The 10,863-nt window shown below is 40.5% G+C and overlaps 1 protein-coding gene and 1 pseudogene across 2 annotated transcripts in view; one reads left to right on the top strand and one right to left on the bottom strand.

Annotated features, from left to right (window-relative positions):
• Positions 1-10,863, top strand: part of Zfp708 (zinc finger protein 708) — a 28,579-nt gene that overhangs the window by 3,290 nt on the left and 14,426 nt on the right. The gene's annotated exons all lie outside the window — the stretch shown is intronic.
• Positions 4,462-5,212, bottom strand: Gm17938 (predicted gene, 17938; annotated as a pseudogene).

Here is a 10,863-nt window from a genome sequence, read left to right as displayed (position 1 = left end):
GGTAGGGTAGTGTCAGGAGCCATAATGAGACAAGCTAATAACTACCAGGTGATCGTCTGAAGTTGCCTGCCTCAGAATATTATATAATCTGCGACAGGTGAGCCCTCATTAAGCAAGGCTGTGAGGGACTCATTTTAGGAAGGATTCCTGCTATTAATATGCTTTTCCTGTTATTTTTAAACATATATAACAATCACTAAGTAGGAGCACACCCCCTTTGAAACAGATTTCTGCAGATCGATGAAGGTGTACTATCTTGTAGTGATGTTATATAGACAAATAGATGACTTAAGTCTTAATGATGATCCTATAAGAATTTCTAAAATTATATCTGTGATTATTAAGCTTTTTTATTAATGCGACTGCTGTTAGGTCCTTTTCTGATAATCAAAGCTGCAATGAGAACTCTTGTCAGTCTCCCAAGTGTCACCAGTTAATTGCTCTTAGATGGTAACCAGACTTTCTCCTACCCAGAGCACATTCCAAGAGGTTGTAAAACAATTAACCAAAGGTCAATTAAAAGGGAACTAACAATTTATTATAGGTGTTAGGACAGAAGATAAAATACCGACTGGGCTTATCTATACAAAACTTCAATAATAACTTAGTTATGGTTTTAAACCTGTGGAGCTGAGATAGATGATAGATATTTAACCAGATAATTACTTATAATGGATACACATGCAAAAATTCGGTGTTGTAAACTTCTGTTTCAATTTAGGATTTGATTTTTTTGTTTGAACTTGTGGTGAACTTTGTAACATGTGATCATGTATTCTGAAAGATGTATAGGTACTGAGGACAAAGATGAGCGAGCTAAGATCAATAGAGGAGACTTTTTTGCCTTTCCCCACTTAGACTAGAATCTTTTCCCTTTCCCCACGTAGAGAATTTTTCCCTTTACCCACTTCGGATCTTTCTGCTTTTTCCCTTAGATAGTTTTCATAGGAAACTTTTTATAATTTGGTAATAAACTCTATAATCACTTCTCTAAGTGTCTTCTCTTCCTGCGCTTCTGACTAGCAGGCTGAAAGTCAGAGCCCAGCAGTTCCTGCTGAGATAGTCAAGGCTATTTACTTAATCCTTTGTGACTTGAAGAAGAGGTGCTAGGTGCCAGAAGCTGCAGTTTCTGGCCTCAGAGGATGACAGAAGGCAGGTCAGCTACAATAGCATAGTAACTTAGGCTTAGATAAGTAAACATTTTATTATACAGCTACCCTAAATATCTTGACTAAGTCCTACGCTCTGGCTAAGCTCTTCCCCCACCGCTGCCTCAAGAAGAACCGACAAGACAGAAGAACATCCTGGGCTGCCCCAGGCAGGGTAGGAACATGGAGGCAGGAACAGTAGAGAGAACTTGGAGGAGTGCTGTTTTATTGCCTTCCTTCCCATGGCTTGCTCCCATGGCTTGTTCACCCACCTTCCTTCCTTCCTTTCTTCCTTCCTTCCTTCCTTCCTTCCTTCCTTCCTTCCTTCCTTCCTTTCTTTTCTTTTTAATAAATATTCTTTTTTTTTCTAATGAAATCTTTTTAAATGTGCTTTCATGTTTTGCCTGCACGTATGTCTGTGTGAGGATGTCAGGATGTAGATTAATAGATGTGAGCTGCCAGGGGGGTACTAGGAATTGAACCTCTGGGTCCTCTGGAAGAGCAGCCAGTGTTCTTAACTGTTGAGCCATCCCACCAGCCCCTCAGCATGCTTTCTTACAGTACCCAGGACCTCCAGGTCAGTTGTGGCACCGCCCACAATGAGCTCAGCCCTCCAACTGGGCCCATTAGTCAAGACAGTATATCACAGGCTTGTCCACAGGCCAGTCTGGTGGAGAGATTTTCTCTGTTGAGCTTCTCTTCCAGAATGACTCTAGCTTGTGTCAAGATGACATAGCGTGAGGCAAAATGATCATATTTAAAGTTTCAGAAGAATATACAGCAAGGTCTTTTAGTATGTATTTATGTCATCTGTAAACTGGCACAGTTGAATTTTTTTCCTTTCCTTTCCTTTTTTTTCCCTTTGCCTATCTATATTTCCTTCCTTTCCTAAAGAATTTGAGTACAGTATTGGAAAAGTAGAGCTATTAGGAATCCTTGTCTCATGCCAAAGTTTTCATTTCTCTCTATATAATCAAGGTTGCCCACAGTTTCGTCCACAGCTTTTATTATATTGACAGATGCTCCATCCATTCCTAGCTGCATCAAGATTTATGAACACATTTGAAGTTTACCCAATGACCTTTCTACATGAGAAGTGCTTTCTGTTTGTCTATTTTACGGTGCGTTATTTGTTGATTTACATATATTGAGCCATCCTTCCATCCTGGGGATGAAGCCAGCTTAGTCATGACGTGAGATCAAAGTTGACTATAGTTAATTTTCTTTAAAAATAAAAAAACTATATTAATTAGGGATATTTGTTTTGTGTGTGGGTGTGTGTCTACTTTTGATATTAGAGTTACAATGGCTCCTTAGAATGAGTTTGGTAGTATGCATCTTTTTCTGTTTTGGGGAAGGATTTGAAATGCGTTAAGATTCGATTTTTTTTAGTTTAAAAATATAAATATAAATATAAAATATAAAAATGTATAAAAATAAAAATAATTTTTAAAAAAATAAACAATATTAAAATACTCGAAGGTTAGTAGAATTTTACAGTCAATCTGGCTCAGGGCATTACTTTGTGATGAATCTCTTGATGACTGTTTCCATCTCCTTGGTGTTGTGGGTCTGTTTTTTTGTCTGTTTTTGTTTTTATTTGGTTTTGTTTTGTTTTGGTTTTTGTTTTTTTCAAGACAGTGTTCTCTGTGTAGTCCTGGCTGTCCTGGAACTCAGTCTGAGACCAGGCTGGCCTCAAAGTCAGAAATCCACCTGCCTCTGCCTCTCAAGTGCTGGGATTAAAGGCGAGCGCCACCACGCCCGGCTTTATTTGTTTTTAAATTTGAGATCTCTGCTATTTTAACTAAGGATTCAATAGAATTCTTCCACTTAGGAGTGATTCTCTCCCTAATCCTTCAGTCCTATATCATTTCATCAATTAATTGTGTATTTTCTTAGGTTAGTCTTTTTATTCATTTTTAGTTCCAGTACACTGTGTTCTGATAGGATATACAAAATTTGTTTCTTTTTCTTTCCTTTTTTCTTTTCCTTTCCTTTCCTTTCCTTTCCTTTCCTTTCCTTTCCTTTCCTTTCCTTTCCTTTCCTTTCCTTTCCTTTCCTTTCCTTTCCTTATGGTTTGGCTCTTGGCCTGTGATGTGGTGCATTTTAGAGAAGATATCTTATGCCACTGAGCAGAATATATTCTTTTTGTGGTTGTGCATAATGTTCTGTAGCTATTTTTTTTTAAACCCAGTTAATGTTTTGGATATTTATCTTGAAGCATCCTTTGCACATGGTTGGTTTGTTTGTACGACCTGTCTAGGTGTAAGACTGCAATATGGGAATGCCCTGTTTTTATTTTCTTTGAACCATTTGATTTCCCATGTCTTTTAATGTTATCTAGGTAGAACTGAAAACCTGATTTTGTGTGGAAACATTTACATTACTTGTGTCTGTGTTTACTTACACAGAGTGGCGCTCTTCATTGCTTCTGATTCGTTTTTGTTTGAAGTTACTCTATCCGGTAGGATTATTCCTATATGTTTTCATAGCTTCACTTGTTTTACAGTTTGATGACATGTTCCAGCAGGTCATTCTTCAGTGATGGGGTCTTGAGAGAGAGAGAGAGAACCTGGATAAAGGTCATAAGATAAAGCAGAATAAAGATAGAGAAGATTGTGATGACTGAAGAAACTCCCATTTTATGCTAGGCATCCATCTTGGCACGCAGTAGACATTTGTCTCTTACTCCAGTCTCTGGAAGAAAAGTACCCAGTAACCCTGACCAGTCATAGACTGACTGCTTTTTGGCTTTTGTAACCTGCTTATACAGATTCAAGGACTGTTTTGAGGTCAGTTTGACTACTTAATCTTGGCAGAGTAGAACAACTCTTGGGTTGCTTGAGCAGATACTTAAGGTCTTGTGGTTTCTACCTTTAAAAATCCTTTCTTCAGCTCCTTTCAGATGAAAATCTCAAGTTTGGCTCAGCGAGTGTTGTCATGCTAGCAGCTTTAATACATTAACTAATTATAGAATCCAGATCAAGTCTATTCTCTTTTCCCACAAACTCCATAAAGAAGATAAGAAAGTATGGGTCAGAAGGTCTTGCACAACCTATGCCTTATGCCAAGCAAATTATTAAGAAGTACAGGATTTTATATATTCTTTCTATAGGGCTAAATGGGACAGAGTCAGCAGAAACTATCACACAGTGGTACAAAGTCAACAAGAAGCTGATCAAACAATGTTGCACAAAGGGAACACAAGGTATCTCAAGAACACAGTAGACCTAGCACAGACGTAGTAGCCTTGGGACTGATAACCATATCTTGGTGGGAAATGTTGGGTTCTTTTTTTCCCCCTCCCACTTAAAATGGAAACACCTTTATTGACAGTTTAGGACAGTAAAAATACACACAAAGACAAAGCTGAGACCACAGAAGTGTACAATTGCAGCATATAAGTTAATACTTTTCACCCTCATCACCTCCTTCAGCACTATCTGCCCCAACCTTCTCCTAACCCTTCCCTACAGTAGCCATGTCCTCATGGGCCTCAGAGAACTCACCCTCCTCCATGCCCTCACTCATATACCAGTGCACAAAGGCACGCTTGGCATACATCAGATCAAACTTGTGATCTAGGCGAGCCCAGGCCTCAGCAATGGCCATGGTGTTGCTCAGCATGCACACAGCTCTATGGACCCTGGCCAGGTCACTACCAGGTACCACAGTGGTAGGCTGGTAATTAATGCCAACCTTGAAGCCAGTGGGGCACCAGTCCACAAACTGGATGGTATGCTTGGTCTTGATGGTGGCAATGACAACATTGACATCTTTGGGAACCTCATTGCCATGGAACAGCAGGCAGCAAGCCATGCATTTACCATGGTGAGGGTCACATTTCACCATCTGGATGGATGGCTCAAAGCAGGCATTGGTGATGTCTACTACAGAAAGCTGCCCATGGTAGGCTTTCTCAGTAGAGATGACAGGGGCATAAGTGGCCAGAGGGAAGTGGATGTGAGGGTAGGGTACCAGGTTGGTCTGGAATTCTGTCAGATCAACATTCAGGGCCCCATCAAATCTGAGGGAAGCAGTGATGGAAGACACCATGTGGCTAAAATTTTGGGTTCTTAGGATCTGAGGCCACAGCTACCCCAAGACTATGGCCCCAAGCTTTTCCAAGCATATCTCTTGCTTAGAGAAGAAGCTGTGTTCCGTCTCTGTACACCAAGTCCTCATAGAAAAGCTCCCTATGCCCTAGCTCCAGGCTTTTACTCGCTGTCAAGCATGTTCCTGGTTTTGACAAGGCCAGGGCCCTTTCCATATATTAGGGCTTCAGGGATCGTCTCAGTTGATCAGCCCACCTCTGGACAGTTTGATTTCTCAATATTTAATACTGTGGATATTTTATAGCTGTTTTGTTTTGTTGTTTTTGACAAAAGACAGTTCTTTTGAATTCAGTGCATTAATCTGTCATATAGTTGGTCCGTTAAATCCATTTGCATTCAGAGTTATAAATGAGAAGGGTTGGCTTTTGTGCATGATTTTGTTTTTCACCCTAACTTCTTGCAAGTTCCTTTCTTTCCATACTGGTAGTTTTGGATTTTGCTGGAGAAAAGTAGAGATGCCTTGAGGTTGGTAGTAAAGAAGTGACTAATAGTTGTTCCAGAGCTGACATATGTCTTGTTTATTTGATAGTTTGGCTTTGATTAATAGGAAATTAATTGATCATTAAATACTGTACGGGCTACTTTTATGACACAAGCTAAAGTCACCAGATGCAGGAGCCCCAATTGAGAAAGCATCTCCATAAGGTTGGGCTGTAGGTATTTATTTAATTAGTGGTTGATGCTGGAGGTCCCAGCCTCTTGTGGATGGTGCCATCCCTGGGCTGGTGGTCCTGGGTTTTTCTATAAGAAAGTGGGCTGAGCAAGCCATGTGGAGCAAACCAGTTAAGCAGCACCACTCCATGGCCTTGCACCAGCTCCTGCCTCCAGGTTCCTGCCATATTTGAGTTCCCATCCTTAAGTGATGGACTACACTATGGGAATGTAAAACCACTAAACCCTTTCTTCCCCAACTTGATTTTGGTTATAGTGTTCCACTGCATTAATAGAAACCCTAACTGTGGTACCATAAAATATAAGACTTCATTTTTGTTCCTGTTCCTTATTGTGGGTAGTTTTATTTGTTTGTTTTCAATACTGGCATTTCTCCAAGAGGCACTGGAAAAAAGAGCAAAATGAGTGAGATCTGGATATGTTCACAACAATATGGGCTGAAGTTCCCAGAAGGAATGACATCTACACCTGTGTTAAGTGTTCAAAGTACACTCCCATTTTGAAGAGGTAGAATATTACAACTTGGGAGTCAAGTTTCTTGGGAGATCTAAGCTCACAAATTACCCCTTTATTGACTGCCCCTTGCATGATTTACCATCTTTACGGCTCTTAGGTAAATCAATCTGGAACGTATACAGTAATGTTCAGCTCTCACCTACCTGGATTTCATCAGAAAGATCTGAGTTCAAAGCAGAGACTTCTCTCTGCTGTGCCCTATCCACCTGACCTTTCAACCCATGTCTTTTCAAGAAGCATTGATTGATCTGGGCAGCATGGGCAGCAGCATCTACGTTCATGTATTTAATGTGCTTCACACATTGAAGATAACAGCCATGAGAAAGATATATGCAGTACTGCACTGCTGTTAGAGACAGTTGATCTGTCCAGGTCAAGTTTGACATGTTCAGTGGTTCTAAAGTCTTCAGGTCATCTCTGCATGGTGAAGGGGAGGTGAAAGCTGAGTTGCACTAGATGCTAAACCAACTGAAAAATGAAAGAACAGTGTGGACAAGCACCAGCAGTTCCTGTTGCTCTGCTTGCCTATTTCACCCAGTCACAGTGCTGCTTCATTTCCGCCCTTCTGTGTGTCTCCTGTCATGGTGGACTGGACCCTGAACATTGGAGACAAAGAAAATTTCCTCTTCAGTATGTGACTTGTCAGATATCACAGCAACAAGAAACATCAGAAACAGTAGAATGCCCTGGTAGCTAGGTGTGGTGGTGGCACTAAGTCCCAGCACTTAGGACATAGAAAATTGAGGGCTGGAACCAAGGTCATCTTCAACTACACAGGGAGCATGAGGCCCACTTGTTCATAATGATGCCCATCCTCAGGCCAGAAAGTAAGGTGTAATTCCTAACAGTTAATAGCATATAGACTGAGTTACTTAGCATTGAATATGTTATATTGCAGCATTCCCAATTCGAATCTCCATAGAATATGACATCCCTCATAGATGGAATCTTTATATGTAAACACAGGAGTTTATGTGCTGTGTGTGCATTGAACTATAATGGTGATTACCCAAGGCCGTTGTACACAGGAAGATAAATGTGTGAGGTATGTTTATACTTTCTATTGAAGATTTACCTTAATTTTATATATAAGGCTATTTTGCTTGCATATGTGTCTATTGTGTAGACATGCATTGCCTACAGAAGCCAAAAGAGATCTTTGGATCCCCAGGAACTGAAGTTGCAGATGGTTGTTGGCTGAGATGTTGATGCTGAGAATAGAAGCTCAGCCTTCTCTAAGAGCAGTCAGTACTCTGGGTCACTGGTCCTTCCCTCCAACCTCTTAAATGTGTCGGCCAGGGGGCCTTGACTCCTGATATTTGTTCTCCCATTTCTTTAGCATAACCTAACAGTGAGCACTATTACAACTGGATAGTTTTTCTTTGCTGCTCTTAAAAATTAATATTTCTTTTGTCTTTTGAGATTATAATGAAATGACATCATTTGTCACCTATTTCCCACTTCAAACTTTTCCATATATCCCTTTTGAACTGATGACTAATCTTTCATGTTATGCCCCTAAATACATAATACTAACTTCTGAGTCTGTATATTATTTGTTTTTTTGGTTTTTTTTTGTTGTTGTTGTTGTTGTTGTTGGTTTTTCGAGACAGGTTTTCTCTGTATAGCCCTGGCTGTCCTGGAACTCACTTTGTAGACCAGGCTGGCCTCGAACTCAGAAATCCACCTGCCTCTGCCTCCCGAGTGCTGGGATTAAAGGCATGCGCCACCATGCCCGGCTTGTATATTATTTGTACTTACATATTTTCAAGGCTGACCATTTGGTGTTGGATAACCAGTTAGTGTGCTCATCCCTGGGGAAGAGTATTCCTCCTTCTCTCAGCATTTCATAGTTGCCTTCAGGCAACTTTCTGTAGGATTGAGGTTTTTCTTATCCATGTTAACACACCAAATGGTGTCCTTCTTCAGGTCATGTTTAGGCTGTTATATTGTTGGAACTTTATGCTGTAGCACCTGACATTCCTAGGAGACAGGACATTATAACAAACTCCCTGTTCCCCCTTGCAGTCTTTCTGCCACCTCCTCCATAATGAAAGCTTTGGATATAAGAGTTGTTTGGTATAAATAACCATTGGGACTGAGCTCCACAACTCTACATTTTGATTGTTTTTGGTTTTCTGTCTATTGCAAAGAGAAGTCTCCTTGATGAGGGGTAAGGACTACACTTCCCTGTGGGTATAAGAACAAATATTTAGAATGTAGTTAAGGATTATGCTGGTTCAGGAAAGTGCTGGCTGTAGACTCTTCTCCAGATCCATGGATTTACTGGGTAGTTGGCTAGGTTTCAGTATCAGGCAAGATTTCCCTCCTGTTAGAGTCTTAAGTCTAATTAGAGAGTTGCTGATTGTCACCAAGTTGTGTGTGCCACTACTACATACCGTGGGCTATTTTGCCATGCTGTTCTTGTTAATAGACATCATACCTGAATATGACTGCTGGTGGCTTCCCCTCTTTGGAAGCATGCATGGTGCCTTCTCTTACCATGGAAGCTTGTCCAAAGGAAGGAAGCACTCAGGTTAGTTCTGTCAGAGGCCTCTTGCCCATGTGTATTCTAGTGCATGGTCTTTTCTGCAATACCAAGAACAATCATAGTAACTTGTAGTGTTTGGGGAGACTTTTGGACAACTCTGGCCAATAAGTCAAAAGAGGACTTCCCATCCCTGGTATTGGGGATTTTTGTTAGATGATCTTTTGGCATTAGTCAAGATGGGAAAAATTTTTTTAAACTATAATGTGATTTTATACATCAACTTGCATGCATTATAGGAATTTTAAGGTAGATAGTTAATAGTGTAATGCTTTCTGATGTTTTCAGACATCCCCAATGGTATCCTACCTGCCTCCCTCCTTTTGTATTTACTGGCCCCTCTCACTAATAGAGTCCACTTTCCCCATCAGATTACTTATATCTTGCTGTTCTCCTCTCTGTTGTCTCCTGCCCCTCCTCCACCCTAGGAATGGTCCCCTTTTACTCTCCTAATTTCTGCAGTCAGTCTATTTAGAACTAGGAACCACAGAGAGAATATATGATGTTTGCCCTTCTGGATTTGAGTTACCTTGTTCAATACAATCTTTTCTAGTTCTGTTTATCTGCAAATTTCAGCTCCTTTTTTCTTTTCAGCTGAATAGCATTCCATCAGATATATGTAGCATATTTTCATTATCCATTTATCTGTTGAAAGACATTTAGGTTGTTAACATTTACTAGGTATTATGAATAGAGCTGCAATGATTGTTGCTGAGCAAGTATCTGTGAAGTAAGATGAAGGCTCCTTTGGACAATTGCTAAGAATTGCTATAGCTGAGTCATGTGGAAGGTGTACTAGCTAGGGTTACTTTTGCTGTGATGAAACACCATGACCATAAAGCAAGTTTTGAAGGAAAGGGTTTATTTGACTTATCTTTCTCCAGTAGTCCATCGCTGAAGGAAGCCAGGACAAGAACTCAAACTGTTTTCCCGACCCATGATGATCACAAATAGCTTCTAGACAGCTCTTCTAATGCTGAGGAGAGGGATCAAAACATGACTGAAGCCAGCATGACTCTGCTGGTTCTCACAAAACCCCAGGTGGACAAAGAAAGATGAGTTGAGTGAATATTACTCTCAGCTTTACCAATCTGAGACCCCAACACTGATCAAGGTAAGGGGACGTTAGACACCTATTGCCAGCCCTACTGACTGGGAAACATTAGGAACTGGACTTTACTGAAGTTACTCTGTCAAGTTTGGCTACTGATACTTGCTAGTTTTTTGCAGCTAGCTTTTCAGGATGGGTGGGAGTTATTTTCACCAGATCAGAAATGGCTCATATAGTTACTAAGAAGTTACTGACAGAGATTATTCCCTATTTTGCCTTCCCTACTCTTTTTGGTCTGACAATGGGGACCAGTATTAACAACCAGACTGTCAAAACAAATCGCTTAAACTCTAGAAATACATTGGGAATTGCATTGTGTCTATAGGCCCCCAAGCTTAGGACAGATAGAACTAACAGGACTATTAAAGAAATGCCAAATTCCGTGCAGAAACTGTTGGAGGATGGACTGAGCAGCTCCCAACATTCTTTTTAAGATCAGGAATCTCCCTACATGAACAAGCCAACACCTTCCTAACTGGCAACAGTTCCTTGTAAAAGGGTAGTAAGCCATTGGGGCCCATGGAGAAAGGCCTAACAGCTGATTTGATTTCTCTAACTTGCTTACACAGTCATTCAAACTCTATTTTGAGGTAACGTTGATCAATCACCTAATCTTGACAGAGCAGAACAGCTCTCATGGTTTTTGCCTTTGAAGGCCTTATTTTCCCCACCTCTGGGCACATTTGGGTTAGAGACTGTGGTCCTGTTAGCAGCTTTAATCAATTGCCCAAAAAATAATCTGAGTCGAGTCTG

Source organism: Mus musculus, chromosome 13 (assembly GCF_000001635.26).
Source record: "Mus musculus strain C57BL/6J chromosome 13, GRCm38.p6 C57BL/6J".
Classification (NCBI taxonomy): domain Eukaryota; kingdom Metazoa; phylum Chordata; class Mammalia; order Rodentia; family Muridae; genus Mus; species Mus musculus.
The sequence above is the reverse complement of the archived record's forward strand: the minus strand, read 5'-3'. Positions and strand labels throughout refer to the sequence as shown.